This window comes from Prionailurus viverrinus, chromosome C2 (assembly GCF_022837055.1).
Source record: "Prionailurus viverrinus isolate Anna chromosome C2, UM_Priviv_1.0, whole genome shotgun sequence".
NCBI lineage: Eukaryota > Metazoa > Chordata > Mammalia > Carnivora > Felidae > Prionailurus > Prionailurus viverrinus.
The window spans coordinates 32,516,577-32,536,173 of NC_062569.1; the positions used below are offsets into that span (position 1 = coordinate 32,516,577).

The 19,597-nt window shown below is 41.4% G+C and overlaps 1 protein-coding gene across 1 annotated transcript in view; it reads left to right on the forward strand.

The window, feature by feature from the left end:
- The first annotated feature begins 18,660 nt into the window (after positions 1 to 18,660).
- The window catches only part of SLC35G2 (solute carrier family 35 member G2), a 47,801-nt gene continuing 46,864 nt past the window's right edge, over positions 18,661 to 19,597 (forward strand). The window contains exon 1 of the mRNA XM_047874108.1: positions 18,661 to 18,808. The gene's annotated coding sequence lies outside the window, so the exon portion shown is untranslated. The remainder of the gene's footprint in view (positions 18,809 to 19,597) is intronic.

A 19,597-nucleotide genomic window follows, 5' to 3' on the forward strand; every position in this document is an offset into this window, starting at 1 on the left:
AGGCTGGATTTACTTTTTTTGTTGTGGTAAAATATACATAATACTAAATTTACCATTTTAGTCATTTTTAAGTTTACAATTCAATGGCATTATGTATATTTATGTATTTGTTATTACTATATTTTATTTTTATTTTAAAAGATAATTAAAATTAAAATTTTCATGGACCCTTAAAAGTATCATGGATCCTATAGGCTTTACTTGCCCTGTCTAATGGGTATGTTGGCCTTACTATAAGATGGCAAAAAAGGGCAAAAAAGAGCAAAATTGAAATGCTCTCAAATTCACTTTATAGTTCACACACACAAAATGACATTCAAATTTACCTTTTCTTTCTGCAGGGAAATACTAATCCTGGGAAGTCACGTGTCTGAGTGGATGGAGGCAGACTGAGATCAAGCCCTATTTGTAGCCCTTACTAGCTGTATATCACAGCCAGCACAGCGGGGGCTAGAGACGGGCCCAGTGAGAAGCCTTGGGAACAGGTGGGGATTGAGGGGGACAGTGCCAGCAGGCTCAGAAGTAGCGCCAGCTCCTGGCCAAGAAGTCCGTGCAGAGACTCCAGATGAAGCCCGGGACAGTCCCCAGGATTCCAATGGGGGAGAATCCAGAGTTCAGTGGAGGACATATGTATCAGTCACCGTTGCAAACTGGAGGACAGAAGCATACAGGCAAAAGGGAGACCTAGGGGAGAGGAGAAAATGCCAGCTAGTCCACTGCTGAGTACTGCTTTTCAAGAGCCTGCTTTTCAAGAGTCTCCTTGTTCTTGCTGCAAGTGCCACCTGTTGCCTGAAACTGTGTGCCCGTGGGCACTTCTCAAGCCTCAGTTTCCCCATCTGTGCAATTAGAAATTAGACTAATGACCCCTAAGTCTGATGAGCCATTTGCCTATTCCCAGTTTCCTAATAGCTCCAAAACTTTTTTTTTTCCTGTTTAGAGCTTGTTGAAACTCAGAGCTTAATGTCCGTCCAAGTTCCTTAGCTAGCAGAGGTTGCAAATTGTTAGCTGCTGGGCCAAATCTATCCCACAAGTGGACTTTGTTTGGCCTGCTCAATGTTTTTAAACTTTGGCTTAAATGCCAGCACCCCTGAATCAGGAGATGCTTCATAGAACTCTGAACTTCTGCCTTCTCTTGAAAAGTTGGCAGTGTTCCCTTGCCACTCACTACCAAGCCTTGATTCTCTGGTCTTTCTGCCACCTGCGTGTCATAAGGGGAGGCTGGTGTACCATGTTTACTTAACAGAGGTGGAGAGATAGAGAAGAAGAGAAGGCAATTTGATCTGCATCCTGCTAGTAGAATCCAGTATCTTTTTCTGTATCCGAATAATTCAGAATCAAGGAAGCTTACAAAAAGCTTCCCAGGGAGTGGACTACACTCACTCATGCTGCTTCTCCCCTCCCCCACTGCTTGGCCCCTTCCGTCCTTTGTGTGAGCTTCAGTTGCAGCACATGGCACACTAGTATGCCAAATTTTTTCAGTTCCAAAAAGCTATAGATTGTAAGATGTTTTTTAATCTATTAAATTAATAATAGATATCTAGGTCAGAGGACCCCAGGACATTAAATGAACTCATCCATCAACACATGATTTCAGACGCGTTAAGGTGTAAAGGGAAAAAAAAGCATTTTTAAATCAAGGAAAATAAGGTAATGATTATTTTACACTCTTTCTCTCCAACAGACTTGTGAACTTGGTTGGGTCAGGGACAGTACCTTTTTGGCCCTCTCCCTTTCCTGCTCCTGCCATGCCTATTGATGCCCCGAATGAATGTTTCATTTGGAGAATTTTCTAGATGCTCCCTTAGTTACCATGGTAATCCAAAATTGGTTTCACAGTCCTGTGCACCAAGGGGAGCCCTGCTGAGGAGGGCTGCCTGCTGACCTGGACCCTGAACCGTGTTGCATATGATGACTTTCCTTCCTGGGCAAGCAGAACATTGACGGAAATCAAACACTTGCAATGAAAACTTCAGGGATAGCCTTGTGAATATAAAACAATTTATTTAAAATAATTCTGTTGTCAATTGTCAGATTTTATATCAATGCACACACAAAAAAAACCACCAAAAAACACAAAAACAAAACTGTCCTCTCAAAGTGGTTTCTCAGTGAGCCTTAAATAATTTGAACAAAAGACTCTCAGTGGAGAGTTGGAAAATCTATTCTCACGGTTCAGCAATTTGTTGAACTTCTGTTGAATCCAGTTATTCTAAGAAAGAATGCCTATAAATACAACAATACCTTCCATTTCCTAGGTGCCTGTTAATGTTCCAGGCACTTTGCATACACTTACCTGACAAGCACTAATGCATTAATTCCTATGTGCCAGGAACTGTTCTAAGCACTTTGCACATAGTAATTCATTTAATTCTCATAATGAGCCTATGAAGAAACTTCTATTGTTATCCCCATTTCACAGATAAAGAAATTGAGGTATTAATAGGTTAAGTGACTTGCCTAAGGTCACATAACTAGTAAGTTAAAAATACAAAATTCAAACCCTGGTTGCCTAGCTCCAGAATCTGTGCTCCTAATCAAGTTGTTACACTACCTCTCTTAATCCTTTCAATAATTCAATAAAATAGGTGTTACAATGGTTACTGTACAGATTGGATACTGAGGCAGTTAGGTAGTATGTCTCTATGGCTTCTCTCTTCCTGACCACATTCTGATCTGGGGAAATTCTGGAAACTCTCCTAAGGGTTAGACTCAACCCTCCATCTTCCACCTCCCCCAAACACATCTTCATACATTCACAGAAAATTTATAATGCTTCTCTCAAACTTATTTTTAAGAGATTAGGAGCCCGATCTTTGTAGACAAATTATTTTGAAGTGATGATCTAAGGCATGCACTGGTAGGAACTGAATATGCAAATTTAATGAGTTTAATTAATTAGAAGAGAGTGTTTCTTTTAAGATCACAAAATAACTGCTTTTTGAAGTGAGAGCTGGGCACTGGGTGTTGTATGCAAACCAATTTGACAATAAATTTCATATGAAAAGAAGTGCAGTGAGAGCTGGTAATTGGGAATATAGTAACTTAAATGCTTAAAGCATCTGAATTGTATTATCCTAGGAAAGTGCTCTTGGAATATGGAAGAGTGATTGTCTTCCACAGGTGAGAAATCTGTCAGAAGGGAGAAAACATAAATTAACAACCTAAAGTTAGGGTCACTTTTCTGAGACAAATTGTGAGTCCCTTGAACATGTAATAACAGAGGGGCCAACCAGGATGGAACTGTCTTGATTTTAGCACTGAAAGTCCCTCATTCCGAGGAAATCTCTCAGTCCTAGGAAAACTGGATGGTTGGTCACCCTAAATTAAGGTCAGTTATAGATGACAATTTATGGGAGAAATTCACTGTTGGATAGAGAAGAGGAACTGAAGGGAGAGGGGAATGGCATCTTGGGCAGAGAGAGCAGCTTGAACAAAGGCCAGAGGTATGAAATGGAGGTTTTGGGGAATTGCAAGGATCCTGTATAGCTCTAGTTTGGAGTTGACAGAAGAGGCAGAGTGGAAAGTAAGGGGAAGAGAGGTGGCTGGGCAAATATCAAGTGATGGAATGTGAAATGGGCAGATAGAATTCTATGAGCTTGGCTCAATGCTGAGAAGCTTATCCTTGGTACTAACAAGCAGTTATCAGGACCAGGAGCCCTTTTATGGTGGTGGTTTTGGGTCTTGGGTCTTAATTTAAGACAAAACAAAATAGAAATTGGCTTGGCTTGCAGAATCTTAACTCAGTGGTAGTCAAACAATTTTATTCCTAAGTTCCCTAAAAGAATTTGAAAACTATGCATTCCTTTGCGTATTTTTAAGTTGATTTTTAATTTTTTTTTAATTTTTTTTTATTTTTGGGACAGAGAGAGACAGAGCATGAACGGGGGAGGGGCAGAGAGAGAGGGAGACACAGAATTGGAAACAGGCTCCAGGCTCCGAGCCATCAGCCCAGAGCCTGACGCGGGGCTCGAACTCACGGACCGCGAGATCGTGACCTGGCTGAAGTCGGATGCTTAACCAACTGCGCCACCCAGGCGCCCCTAAGTTGATCTTTAAAATGTTTATCAAAAGTTTAATCATTCCATAGGATATACTTTCTGGTACTTTATGCATATTGGAATTTTAAAATGAATGGTTATATATTTTTTTTTAATTTTTTTTTCAACGTTTATTCATTTTTGGGACAGAGAGAGACAGAGCATGAACGGGGGAGGGGCAGAGAGAGAGGGAGACACAGAATCGGAAACAGGCTCCAGGCTCTGAGCCATCAGCCCAGAGCCTGACGCGGTGCTCGAACTCCCGGACCACGAGATCGTGACCTGGCTGAAGTCGGAGGCTTAACCGACTGTGCCACCCAGGCTCCCCGGTTATATAATTTTTTTAAATGAATCCAATGCAATCTAAATACCAAAGCAACTAGGTACCCTGCTTCAACTAATATCTGCTTCAGACATATATGATTAACCTCTTTATCAAGGGGAAATTTTAAATCATTCTTTTTTACCTCCTTTTTTTCAAAGTTTATTTATTTATTTTGAGAGAGAGATAAGGGGAGGAGCGGGGGGGGGTGGTGGGGGGGGGGGAGAGAATCCCAAGCAGGCTCTGCACTGTCAGTGTGGAGTCTAAGGCAGGGCTCGAACAAACAAACCGTGAGTTTATGACCTGAGATAAAACCAAGACCTGGCTGCTTAACTAACTGAGCCACCCAGTGCCCCCCCCCTTTTTTCCTCCTTTAACTTATATTTCCATTTTACTTTTTACACAGAATTTCATCCTAATATATCTTTATACTTGAAAGGCTTTTATTGATTACAATATTGTACTTCTTCATGACAAAAATTATGTATATAAATGGAAGTTGAATTTAAAAATATTTGCTATGACCATTAGACTTTAATTATTTAAACATTGCTTCTGGATTGAATCATCATTACAATTACTATAAGCACATAATCAAATCAAAAAAAATCACAAACTTTGATAAATAATATTAAACATAAAAATAAAAATTTATCAGAATAAGTCTATTATAATGATGTGAAGGGCTATTTAAAAACTTGGTTCATGGGGGCGCCTGGGTAGCTCAGTCGGTTAAGCCTTCAACTCTTGATGTCAGCTCAGGTCTTGATCTTAGGATTGTGAGTTCAAGCCTTGTGTTGGGCTTCATGCTGGGCGTGGAGCCTATTTAAAAAAAAATTAAAAATTGGTTCATGAATGCATGGCTGGAAATTACTTATTGCTTGAATGAGACAGCATTCAGCATCAATCACATTTTTTTGTTTATATATAAACCTTGAGAAATCTTTTTATTTTTTAAAGATTTTCTTTTTAAGTAATCCCTACACCCAACATGGGGCTCAAATTCACAACCCTGAGATCAAGAGTCACACGCTCCACTGATTGAAACAGCCAGGTGCCCCAAGCCTTGGGAAATCTTATTTGTGTACATAAGATGATGGAGGGGCACCTGGGTGGCTCAGTCAGTTGAGCTTTTGACTCTTGATTTCAGCTCAGGTCATGATCCCAGGGTCATAGGATTGAACCCTGAGTGGGGCTTCTTGTTGACTACAGAGCCTGCTTAAGATTCTCTCTACCTCCCTCTGCTCCTCTCCCAACATCACGTGCACATATTCTCTCTCTTCTCTCTAAAAGGTAAAATAAAATAACTTGATGGAAACGGAAGGCATTTTGTTATTAACAAATGTCACTGAATGCTTCAAACTCCTCTTAAATTGTATGCCCCAAACTAGCCATATGATATAAAAAATTATTTTTGTTGAGATATCAGCTGATAACTTTGATTAGATCCTTCAATTTTGTTGAAGAAAGGATAGGAAACAACTGGCTCACAGAAAGCTTTTATCCAATGGTTCACTTTCTCAGCACCAACACCAAAAAATCAAATCCTAAGAGAGCCAAAGCATAAGAGACTCTTAAAAACTGAGGGTTGATGGGGGGTGGGAGGGAGGGGAGGGTAGATGATGGGCATTGAAGAGGGCATCTTTTGGGATGAGCACTGAGTGTTGTATGGAAACTAATTTGACAATAAATTTCATATAAAAAAATAAAATAAAATAAAAAAATGAAAAATAAATTCTTCACAACACAACACATGCATACTTTTTTGGGGGGAACCACAGTGAGATTCAGGATGGGTGAGGAGTGTGCCTTTCTTTTGTAAAGAGGGAGAAGAATAACTATAAAATAGTAGGTAGGAAAGGAGAACGTGCAGGATATTAAACCACAGCAATCATTTAGAACAAAAGAAGACAGTTGAGGATCTGAAAATTCTTCTCTTAGAATCATCTTGCCTTTGAACTCCTTGGAAAGTCTTCATGGGCCTCTAGGGCATCACGTGCCTCCAGTTGAAGACCACTGTCTTAGGAGATGTTATTGCTGACCTGTGTGGGAGCTGGGATGGGAATGTCTGCCTCCCCAGTCCAGAGAAAACTTTGTAAATAAGAATTTCCTAAGAGAAAGAAATCCTCTTCTTGTGTCTTGCCATGTTGGCCTTTGCCTTAAACTCGAAGATGTTTGTTTTAGAAGGGTTCCTATACCCTGAGCTTTCTGTGTCTGTATCATGACCCTCATTCAGCTCTACTTCTTAATCTTGGGCCCTCTGCTGGGTGGCTGTTACCAATAGATGCAAAATACCAGGGTATGTCTTTCCTATCTCTACCCTGATTCACAGGGGCTAACCCCAGGAAAAGATTCCAATGGAGTCATTATCTTTGGTGATCATGGGCAGATTCTTATTTTGAATCTACTGAAAGGGAAATGCAAATGGACCCAGAAGTCTGATATTTTTCAGGCTGTGTCCTTAGCACAATTTTCCCCAACTCTGACCATGAACACCTCTCATCCATCTAAAGATCACTCTCTCTCTCTCTCTCTCTCTCTCTCTCTCTCTCTCTGTGTCACACACACACACACACACACCCCAAGACTAAAAGCAATGAGACAGTGAGACTACTTAGGAGACCATTATGGTCCATGCAAGAGATGATAATGGCCTGAACTCAGGCAGGAACAGTGGAGATGGAAGGAATCAGTAGTCTTGGGAGATGTTGAAGAAAAGGAAAGGACTTATTCAACTTAATGACCGATTTGATTGATCAGAGACAGAGCAGGGTTCATGATGAGTCCCACTTTTCTGATATAAGTAACTAGATAAAAGGTAGTACATCCACCAATGAAATACAAATAAAAAATGATTTGAAGGGAAGATGGCAAGTTCAATTTTTGCGTGATTAATTTGAGGTGTCTTCTGGATAGATAGGAATAATTTTTTTCATTTTTTTAATGTATATTTGTTTTTGAGAGAGAGAGACAGAGCACATGTGGGGGAGGGGCAGAGAGAGAGAAAGGGAGAAGGAAACACAGAATCTGAAGCAAGCTCCAGGCTCCAAGATGTCAGCACAGAGCCCGACATGGGGCTCAAATCCATGAACCTTGAGATCATGATCTGAGCCGAAGTGAGATGTTCAACCAACTGAGCCACCCAGGTGCCCAATAGGAATAATTTTAAAGTAAGCTGTTAAGTACATGGGTCTGGAGCCCAGGAAAGGGGTCTGGGTTAAAGATACAAGTTTAGGAAATCAATACTCTATAGGTGGATGTTCAAGTCATAGAAGAGGATTAAATTACCAGACAGAGGATGTAGAAAGAGATGAGGAGAGTACCAGGTGCAGAATCCTTAGAAAAACAAACACTTAAATCTGGGCAAAGAAGAAGAGGAGCTAGCCAGAGATGATAAAAACAGAAGAAAGGTGGAAAGTGAACCTAGAAAGGGAGGGGAGCTTCCAGAAAGACATAAATGGTCCCAGAGTTTAATGTTTAAAAAATATGCTTTGGATCTCTCCTAGATAGATGCAAACACATTTTCCCCCCAATCCCATTGCCCCATTAATAATTCCTCCATTTCCTTCCCTTGTCTAAATGCTAAAATTCTGGAAGGAGTTGTTTTCTATTTTTGTCTCCAATTCCTCATTTCCAGCCGTCCCCTTAGAATCCAGCAGTATGGCTTCTGTCTATTGTATTCTACTGATCTTGATCTTTCAAGGACCTTCATGCTGTTTGACCAATGGCCGTTTCTTATTTCAGTCATGTGGAGATGATGCCAGGAAGTACCAGTAGAAGTGTAGGGAAGTGAGAAAGAAAAAGGAAGGAACCCAAAATAAATTGTGCTCTATCAAGTCAGTAACCACTGTGAGTAACTAAAACTAAATCTTGCCTGGGCACTCTAAGAATTGGCATAGTGCATAAGCCCAAAGTTATCGTAAGAGATGTGGGATCTGGGGTGTTTATACATCTACTCTAGTCAGTCATTGGTTGAGAGTTGCTGTATTGGAATGAGGACAGAGAAGCATCAATTCCCCCAGTGTTTCTGGCTTGATACTGATGGCTCAGAGTGGTTTCCAGCAGCCAAAGGCCCTTAGACAATTGGAATCAGGAGTCCTATCATGTAACTATAAGACCTGAAACTATCTGGATAGGGCACTGACTAGGTCTGCTACATCCCTTCTTGGTCTCCTCAGCATATTTTATTCTGCCCACTACTGTTTCTTCAGGTAATCTCTTTAATTTCTGTCCTGGTAAGCTAACCAGGTTCTTATTCCCATCTTTGCCCTCTCTCTTTCTGTGGATGGTTATTTCCTCCTCTGTCTCAAACAAGAGCAAATTGGAAGGTGAAACTCTAGTCCTCAGCTCTCTTGTTTCTGTATACACATACTTGATATTTTTTCTGTCCTCATTACTTCAACCCTTGCTTCTATGCAGATTACTCCCAGTGTGTTGCATATAATTATGTTCAATGACTTAACTGTTGAGATAAAAATTTATTTAAAGGTCTTCAGGAAAAAAAAGACTTTGGGTGTCTTTTATAACTCAACAGACTGAAAAATCTATAAATGTCTGCTGGGAGTCATTCAGGAATTACACTTCCCGCTGACAGTGTGAGAAGCAGGCTCAATATATGACTCAGCTTGCAATCAATGGAGCATTATGCTTCAAGGAAATGGGAAAGTCTTATACCAATTTAGAATTTGTCACTAAATCTAGCCTGATTCTTTGTCCTCAAAGAAGTGCAGCTCCCTGCTGTCAAGGCCTGAGCTCTTGGGATCTTTGTCTATTTCCTTGGCAGAGCCATAATTAACAATGTTTGCTATCAAGAAAAGTAGCATGATTGAAGCCCTCAAGTCAAGGCAGTGTGACAGAGAGAGACAGAGAGAGACAGAGAGAGAGAGAGAGGGAATGGGGCAATGAGTGCAGAAGAGTGGTTATTGCAGAGGTGGAGCCTAAGGGAAGAGTAAGGGGAAGGCTTCCAGGCAGGTTTTTGGCTCTTGCTCCATCCATCCCTGTGGCTTACTCAGGGAGTAGTGGAGAGGAGAGGGAGTTTTAGACTTTTAGACTGGACTCAATCTTCTGCTATCATCATTTACAGTTTTCCTTTGGCTTCTGTCTTTAACTCACATCTGTGTTTTTAACTATTTAAGAGTGTAGCACTGAAAATTTGGTTAGAATCTCTGAGCACATCACAGGGGCTTTGTTAAGAAGCCCAAGATGGGGCGCCTGGGTGGTGCAGTCGGTTAAGCGTCCGACTTCAGCCAGGTCACAATCTCGCGGTCTGTGAGTTCGAGCCCCGCATCGGGCTCTGGGCTGATGGCTCAGAGCCTGGAGCCTGTTTCCGATTCTGTGTCTCCCTCTCTCTCTCTGCCCCTCCCCCGTTCATGCTCTGTCTCTCTCTGTCCCAAAATTAAATGTTGAAAAAAAAAAAAAAAAGAAGCCCAAGAATTCTGATTCCTGATTTTTTTTTAATATGGCCTATTTAAAATTTTTTGTTTATTTTCTTTCTAGAAGATACAAGATGTTCTGTTTGTTCCCAGAGTTCTGAAATTTCACTAAGATATGCCTTGATGTGGGTCTATTTTAGAGTACTGTGCTGGGTACTTTATAGGCCCTTTCACTTTGTAAAGTAGGATATTATCCTGAATTATTTCAAGAATTATTTCCTTCCCAGGGTGCCTGGAGGAGGAGGACTCAGTCAGTTAAGTATCTGACTCTTAATTTCAGCTCAGATCATGATCTCATGGTTCATGAGATCAAGCCCTGGGGTCAGGCTCCTTGTTGACAACACGGAGCCTGCTTGGGAGCCTCTCTCCCTCTCTCTCTCTCTGCCCCTTCCCCATTGACTCACATGTCACACACACTCTCTCTCTCTCTCAGAATAAATAAATAAACTTAAAAAAAAAAGAATTATTTCCTTCCCTCTGTGTTCTCTGTTCTCTCTTTCTGGACTCTTTATTTGGATGTTGGACTTCCTGAGCAGGTATTTTAATCTTCTTACCTTTTCAGGTTTTTTGACCTTCTAATTTTCTTATCTTTTCTTACCAACATTCCATCTTACTGTCCTTTTGCTTCTGTATCAGGGGAGACTGGCTCTTTCAATCTTTTTATTAAGTTTTTAAAACATTTGTACTATCGCATTTAAAATTTTAAGGCTCCTTTTCTACAAATACACCCTTTACCTTTTTGTAAATACTTCCTTTCTGGGGCATCTAGGTGGCTCGGTTGGTGGAGTGTCTGACTCTTGGTTTCAGCTCAGATCGTGATCTTGGGTTTATGGGATTGAGCCCCATGTGGGAATCCACACCCAGCATGGAGCCTGCTTTGGATTGTCTCTCTCCCTCTACCGCTCGTGCTCTCTCTCTCTTTCTCTCTCTCAAAAATAAAAAAGCTTATAAATACATCTTTTTCTTATTTTAATGATGTAATATATCCATCTGAGAAATTTGATAATCAAAAACTTTTTTTTTCTTCCCTGGATAGGCTCTGTTTCCTCTAAGTTATCTTTATGTGTTTGTTTCTTTTGATCTATCTGAGGCTTTCCTTAGATGTGTGGTGATCTTTGGCTTCCACTCATATTTAAGGATGGGCCATAAAAAGCTGACTGGAAACTCTAAGAACATGAATTGGGGCTTGTCAGTTGTGGATTTCACTGTACAGTGGTCTAGTAGGGCCAACTGATTAGCAAATCCCTATGTCAGAATTTGAAGTCTTTCTCTTGAGCTTGTCAGAATAATCAGAGAAAGATCTTCTAGTCTCCGGGACAGTACAGACCTGGCTCCCAGTCTTCTGGGGGCTGAGAGGGAGAAGAGGGCAGGTGGTTTCAATGTTCACTGTGTAAACATTCACATCCTTCTGTTTTCCATACAGATCTCCCTATCCTCAGCTGTGCCTGATGTCCCCCAGAGCAGACCTTCAGATTTGTCTTCTTCAGGGAACATTCCTCTTTATTCTCAGAGGAAAGGTCTCCAGCCTCCCTCTAGGGTTGGAACCTGTGATTTTTAATTTTTTGTTTGGCATTAAGTATACTTACATTGTTGTGCAATCATCAACACTCTATTTCCAGAACTTTTTACCTTTCCCAACTGAAATTCTATACCCATTAAATATTAAGTCCCAATTTTCCCACCCATCCTGCCCCTGATGCTGCCATTCTGAAATAGTGTCTATGAATTTGACTAAGGACCTTATGTAGGTAGATTCACGCAATATTTGTCCTTTGTGAGGCACCTGGATGGCTCAGTCAGTTAAGTGCCTGACTCTTGGTTTCTGCTCAGGTCATGATTTCATGGTTCATGGGTTTGAGCCCTGCATTGGGCTCTGCACTGATAGTGCAGGGAGCCTGCCTAGGATTCTCTCTCTCCCTCTCTCTTTCTCCCCCTTCCCTGCTTACTCACTCTCTCTCTCTCAAAATAAATAAACATTTTTTAAAAATTTGTCCTTTGTGACTGGTTTATTTTACTTAGCCTAATGTCCTTAGAGTTCATCCATGTTGTTGCATGGGTCAGAATTTCCTTCCTTTTTAGGGCTGAACAATATTCCATTATATGTATGGATCACATTTGGTCGATTCATTCATCTGTCACTACATATTTGCTTCTACCTTTTGGCTATTGTGAATAGTGCTGCTATGAACATAAGGGTATAAATATTTGTTCAGGTCCCTGCTTTCATTTCTTTTGGGTATGTACCAACAAGTAGAATTGCTGGATCATATGGTAATTCATTTTTAATTTTTTGGGTAATTGCCACACTACTTTCCATAGTGGCTGTTCCACTTTACATTCCTACTAGCAATGCACAAGGGTTTCAATTTCTCCACATCCTTGGCAATACTGGCTATTTTCTTTTGTATGTTTGTTTTGTTTTTTATAACTAATTGTTGTTAAGTGGTATCTCATTATGGTTCTGATTTGCATTTTCTTAATGATTAGTGATACTGAACATTTTTTCATGTGCATATTGGCCATTTGTATACCTTCTTTGAAAAAGCATCTACTCGAGTCTTTTGATAATTTTTTCAGTTTTTTTTTAGCTGTTGTTGAATTAAAAACCTTTCTCAGATAAATTATTTGCAAATATTTTCTTCCATTCCTTTTTTTTTTTTTTTTTTTTTTTTTTAATTTTTTTTTTTTTTTAATTTTTTTTTTTTTCTACGTTTATTTATTTTTGGGACAGAGAGAGATAGAGCATGAACGGGGGAGGGGCAGAGAGAGAGGGAGACACAGAATCGGAAACAGGCTCCAGGCTCTGAGCCATCAGCCCAGAGCCCGACGCGGGGCTCGAACTCACGGACCGCGAGATCGTGACCTGGCTGAAGTCGGATGCTTAACCGACTGCGCCACCCAGGCGCCCCATTCCATTCCATATGTTGTTTTGGTTCACTCTATTGACAGTTTATTTTGATGCATAAAAGACATTTAATTTTGATTTGTTTCTTTGGTCATCTAAGAAATCAATGCCAAGTCCAATGTGGTAAAGTTTTTTGCCCTATGTTTTCTTCTAAGAGTTTTGGCTCTTATATTCAGGTCTTTGACCAATTTTGAGTTAATTTTTTTTTAATTTTTTTTTTAATGTTTATTTATTTTTGAGACAGAGACAGACAGAGCATGAATGGGGGAGGGTCAGAGAGAGGGAGACACAGAATCCGAAATGGGCTCCAGGCTCCGAGCTGTCAGCACAGAGCCCGACGCGGGGCTCGAACTCACGGACTGCGAGATCATGACCTGAGCCGAAGTCGGCTGCTTAACCGACTGAGCCACCCAGGCGCCCCAATTTTGAGTTAATTTTGCACATGGTTTAATGTCACTTATTTGCTAGTGGATATCCAGTTTTCTCAACATCATTTGTTAAAAAGATGTCCTTTCCCCATTGCATGGTCTTGGCACTGTTTTCTTGACCATGTACATAAGAGTTTATTTTTGGGCTCTCTATCTTACTCTATTGGTTTGTAGGTCTCCCTTATGCTACTACCACACTGTTTTGGTTACTGTAGCTTTGTGGTAAGTTTTGAAATTAGGATATGTGAGATTTCCAATTTTGTTCTTCTTTTTCAAGATTGTTTTGGTTTTTCAGGATATCTTAAGTTTCCAAATGAATTTTAGAATGGAATTTTCTGTTTCTGCAAAAACATCTTTGGGATTTTGATAGGGATTGCATTGATTTGTAGATCACTTTGGGTTGTACTGACATCTTACTAATTTAAGTCTTATAGTCTGTGAACATGGGATGTATTTCCACTTATTTTTGTCTGTAATTTCTTTCAGTGATGTTTTATAATTTTCAGTGTACAAGTTTTTTGTCTCTGTTGTTAAGTTTATTCTTAAGCATTTCATTCTTTTTGATGTTATTGTAAATATAATTATTTCTTAATTTCCTTTTTAGATTGTTCATTGTTAGTATATAGACATGCAGCTGATTCTTAAGCATTGGTTTTGTGTCCTTCAATTTTGCTGAATGCATTTATTAGTTCTAACAGTTTCCTTTGGTAGAATATTTAGGGTTTTATACATAGAAACTCATGTTGTCTATGAACAGAGATAATTTTATTTCTTCCTTTCCAATTTGGATGCTGTTTCTTTTTCTTGTCTAATTGCTCTGGCTAAAACTTGTAGTATTATGTTGAATAGAAGAGGTAACAGTGGGCATTCTTGTCTTATTCCTGAGGAAAAGTCTTTCACCATTGAGTATAATGTTAACTTTGGGTTTTTCATATATGGTCCTTATTATGTTCAGATAGTTCTTCCTATTCCTAGTTTGTTGGGTGTTTTTATCATGAATGTATTTGCATTTTTAATAATCAGAAATTTTCACACACAAAAAATCAAGGTTTCTACCCCTTTTTAAAAAAATCTCAAAATCTTTTAACACTGAATTTACATTTCATTATGGTTTCTGAAGCCGAATTAGCAACTACTCTCTTTATACAGCATGTTCTTTAGACATAATCTCCATCTAAACTTTTCCACTCATTTTACATATCTAGAGGGATTTACTTTTTGGCCTCTGTTATCATAATAGCAAACATTTACTTAGTGCTTATTGGTGCCAGATACTGTCCTAAGTCTTTTGCATATATGAGTTTAATCTACACGATACCCCCATGTGGTAGTTGCTATTATCCCCCTTACCTGATAAAGAATCTAAAGCACAGATCTAATAAGTGGTAAAGTGAACAAATATGGTAGTAGATTAGTAAATGATAATGAAGAAAGAATTGATTGGGGAGAACAGATATGTATTATTTTATACATAATTTTTTAAAGTTTATTTATTTATTTTGAGAGAGAGACAGAGAGCACACATGAGCAGGGTGGGGGCAGAGAGAGAGAAGGAGAGAGAGAATCCCAAACAGGCTCCGCACTCTGAGCACAGAGTCTGACATGGGGCTCGAACCCACAAACTGTGAGATCATGACGTGAGCCCAAGTCAAAAGACAGACACTTAACCAAATGAGCCACTCAGGTGCCCCAATTTTATATATAAATTGAAGACTAAGGCAAGTGCTTATACGTTGTGACAGTTAAGTTGCCTCACTTATTTCAAGATGTGTGGTTATGTGCCAGGTACTTGAGGCTGATAAAAGTCTGAATGCACCTTAAATGTGGTGTTACTGTGTGCCTTCCTGCGTGGGTATACAAACCAAATCTTAGTTGTTTAGCCCAGAGTGCTATAAGTACTGAGATTTGTGTCTGATTGCAAGATTGAAGTAGTGGTGCTGATGGGAGAAGCAAGTATTTCTACAATGGTAATCAGAAACTCTAGAAACTTCTTTGGACTTTGAGGGATCTGAATTGTTTCTGAGACTAGAAAATGGACCTCTTCACTTGTTTTATTTTACTGTCTTTAAAAATGCTTATTTATTTATTTTGAGAGGGAATGAGAAAGAGCATGAAGGAGGAACAGAGAGAAAGGGAGAGAGACAGTATCCCAAGCAGGCTCTGCGCTGTCAGCACAGAGCCGTACACAGGGCTCAATACCACAAACCATGAGATCATAACCTGAGCCAAAATCAAGAGTCAGATGCCAACCTATTGAGCCATCCGGGCACTGTGAACTCTGTACTTAAATAAAGGCTATGTGTGTATGGAAACTCAGAACAAAATACATTAAAAAAATCTTTTCTGGTACCTCTTTGTATAGGAATGGCAAGACATTTCACTTTATTTTTTAGGTCAAAAGAACATTTAAGCTGATTTGCTGCTCATGTCAACATGTTTCTTTTCAAAAGAAACACTAGTCCGGTATAAAAAAAAAATTGAAAAGTAATATAGATCTTAACTGAAGTTTCTTTGAGAAATACCTGTAGTAAACATGTCCTTTTTCACCTGCCTGTCACTATATGGTTTCTTCTGATAACAGAACCTTGATTTTCCTTTGGAGAATGAGCTCTCCTCCATTCTTTGTGCTCAGACTAAGGCATATGGTTGGGTATATGATCCAGAATGCTAATGAGACATAATTCCAAAACTTTGTTGGAATTACTCAGAGGTAAATACTCTGTTTCTACTTGAATTGTTATCTATAAGGATGGCATAAATTGAACACTGGGGAAAGGTGGGAAGGTGGGAAGAAATCACTAAATGTGAATAAACTCTTTGAAGTCAAAGAGAATAGAGACCATATCCTGATGACATTGTTTGTACTCTGGTTCTGGCCATACCTGAAGCTAACTATACAGATATGTAATTTTCAAATATTAAGCTACAAATATTCCTTTTCTTAAGTCAGTTTGAGTTTGAGTTTTTGACACTTGCAAGAAAAATCCCTCAATGCAAAAAAGAAATCAATTTGTTACATATAAAGAAACATCTAAAAATCCTTTCCCTTGTTTCTCAGTATCTTTCAGCGTCATTCAGAAAGGCAGCTATTTTAAATACCTAGTTTTACCCTCTCAAATCTCTCAGAAATCTTCTCTCCTAAACTTGGCTCACTCTACATCCTCGTTTTTCTCACTCCAAGACTCAAAACTTTCCTGGCTCTTTTCCTCCCTTCCCCTTCTTCCAAGAGAAACATAAAATCTAGCTGAGTTTTGTAGCTTGGTCTAGCCTTCTGAGGCTTCTTTGCTTTTGTACCTCTTCTCCTTATCTAGATCAGTGCAATTAATGTCCAAGCTGTTTTCTGAACAACAAAGGATCCTTTCTCTTTGAAAGGGTGAAAGGCTGAAAATACATGTTAAATTTTCTATTCTGGTGTCATTTATATTCAGTACAAATAGTGTGTTTACTTGGATGTTAATTATGTTTGCAAACAGCTACTCCTGGGGTTCTTTCTCTTTGGGTAAGTTTTGCAACAATAGTGCCTTTTTTGTTTTGTCTGTGTTTTTTGAAGGGGAGTGGGGGAAGGAAACTAGTTAAACCAATTTGATTGCTTTTAAAAGCCAGAGAAATGATCAGGCCCTGGATTTAGACCAACCTGATATGGAGTGCTAGGGGCAATGTAATGACTGTTACTCTATTGCTTTTTATTTCTCCCCTCTTTGGGAGCATTCTTTGGGTTTTCTACAGAAACAGCCAGATACTCTCATTGACAATTGCCTCACTCAGCAGCTCCTTCATAAACACATTTTTCAGACACTGTGCCCAGGACTCTTTTAAGTGTCCTAAGAATATTGACTCATTCAAAAGCAACTCAGCTGCAGTTGGGAGAGCACCAGCACTTGCTCCATAAAGATCTGGATTGTCTCTTCACATCAAGAGGCATCCAAAAGTTCTATTATGCTGGACAGTCAGATGATCCCCAGCTTCTTCATGAACACATTGGTTATGAGTGGTCTGAATTCCTTTCTTGGGTCTAGTCAAATTGTCTTTGGTGCCCTCACACTGGGGGACCCATTGGGGAGACCACCTAGCATGATGGCTGCCTGGAGCCCAAAAAACTGTCAAGATGACTGCGGGAGACATCTCACCTTTTAAAAAACACATTTTTCTTTAACATTTTTTTTGTTTTTGTTTTGTTTTGTTTTCTCATGAATCTTCCCAACCACAGTGAAGTATAAAATCAATTATAGTGCCCTGGAATGGTAAGAAAAAGATGTCATGCCACACCCATGGGTAGTTGAGAATTTAAGGAAGGGACTTTAAAAAAATTTTTTTAACGTTTATTTATTATTGAGAGACAGACACAGAGCGTGAGCAGGGGAGGGGTAGAGAGAGGGGGAGAACAGAGTCTGAAGTAGGCTCCGGGCTCTGAGCTGTCAGCACAGAGACCGACACAGGACTCAAACTCACAAACTGCAAGATCATGACCTGAGCCTAAATCGGTCGCTTAACCAACTGAGCCACCCAGACGCCCCTAAGGAAGGGACTTTTAAAGGTGTGGGAAAGGTTAAAGGAAACCTCTGTGAGCTATTACTAGCCCCATTCCTGAAGGGGCAGGGGCAGTGAGTGATAACCAGATCCAGAGAGAACTGTAGGAGAGGGCCACAGGATTGGAGTAATGGCTTTCAGATAAAGAATACAGCCACTGCTAACAGAAGGGCTCTCTGGGGAAATGGGGAGCTGTCCTGAATACTATCCTGCCCTGTGATGTCCCGCAGATGCCTCCCATTGGCCAAGACCAAGTGAAAGCTATTGAACAACAACTGATGTAGTTCATAAAGGTCAGCCCTGAGTCACAGAGCAGGATGGAGAGTGGATCTGGGGAGACAGAAGAAAAACCAGCAGTCACGTTCTGTGTTTTCCCACAGCTAGCACCTTGGTTCAGTCCACATTCTTTCTTGCCTGGCCTAGGGTAGTAACGGCCTTCCTGCCTGTCCTCTTGACCCATCTAGACCATTGCTTTTATGATTAGGTCTGTTTCCAAGAGACTATATTCATTTCGCACGGGATGGGGTGTATAAACGTGAGTCCAGGAACCAGCTCAGCAGTGTCAAGACCCTTATGTCAGAGATCTCATCGGTAGAATGCCAGGTGGACTCAGGGATGCCCAAAGCCCTTTCCCGACCACGATTTACCGATGCTAGACATATTTTTAAATACCGAGGCATCGACTAGCTACTTTTAAACACAAACAGATGGGTGGAAATGGACCGAGGCTGCCTCCCTGCCCCCTTCCAGAAGACCACGTCATCCCAGCTGACGAGCGATTGCTTCAATCCTGCCGTCTCCAAGGGCGTGGGCTAAAGGGGTCCGGGGCAGGCAGTTTCCCGGCGCCTTGGACCCTCCCATCGCGCGGGTAGGGGAAGTCGCGCAGCTCAGGCACAAATCCTGGGCGTCCCGGCGGTCTTCAGCTCGGGCCCTGGCCGCGTTGGGGGCGGGGGAGTGGGCAGCAGAGAGCGCAGGCGCAGTGTCCGCACCGCGGCGCCCCTCTCCACGCCCCGCCTGGCGGCCTCAGCGGCCCTGGCCACGTTTTTTCCTGGCGAAGCGCACGGCGGACACAGCCGTCCTAGAGGCTGGACTAGGCGCGCGGTAGCGGGCATCCCGGGCCGGAGCGCCGCGCGCCCCTTCTTCGCAGTGAAACGAAGGTAACCGGGCCCGGAGCCAGGCGGCAGCGGCAGATTTGCACCTTGACGCTGCCTGCCAGGCCGCCCCACCCGAAAGGAGTGAGAGCCGACCCCGAACCCCATACACCCACTTTTAGCCATGGTACCTAGGGGGCAGAGCCCCTCTTTTGGGGTTGGGCGGGGCCCAGGGCGAGGCACCCCGCCCTCCTTCACAACCTTCGTATGGGGCTCTGTTGGACGTCAGAAAGGCCGCGGTCCCCTCACTGCTCTCCTGGAGAACCGGGACACCGGGTCAGCCGGGGTCAGCGTCAGCTAGGGCCCCTGAGCCCCCCGTGTTCTGCCACCGTCGCACCTATTGGGCCCTTCCACAACCTCCATGATAAAGGCTAGGGTAGTTGCTTTCCTCTGGCCCAGGAGCCCACCCAAGTGAGTCCCTGTGGCGTCATGAGATCAGTTTCAAACCCAAACTTTAAAAAATGCTGAATGGTTTTAGAAACAGCCAAGAATTGGTAGTTTTCTTTCTTCTCTTATGTGTGTGATTCTGGAATGCCAGTCCATATGGGTTGACATTTTCGTGGAGAATAGATGGCTTGTAGAAATTTTTCCACAACGAAAGGCGAAGGCAAGGAGTAGTTGGAGGAAGGGCGGGCTATGGCCAGGTGTGCTGGCTAGAGGAGCAGGGCAAGTCCATTCAGCTTCCTCAGCTCCGGGGAGGGAACCACGAACCCTCCCTGACCGGCCTCTGGGCGCTGAAGAATTTCCACACTGCGCCCGTTTGGCCTCTTTTGAAAGGAGGAAGAGGATGGAAGG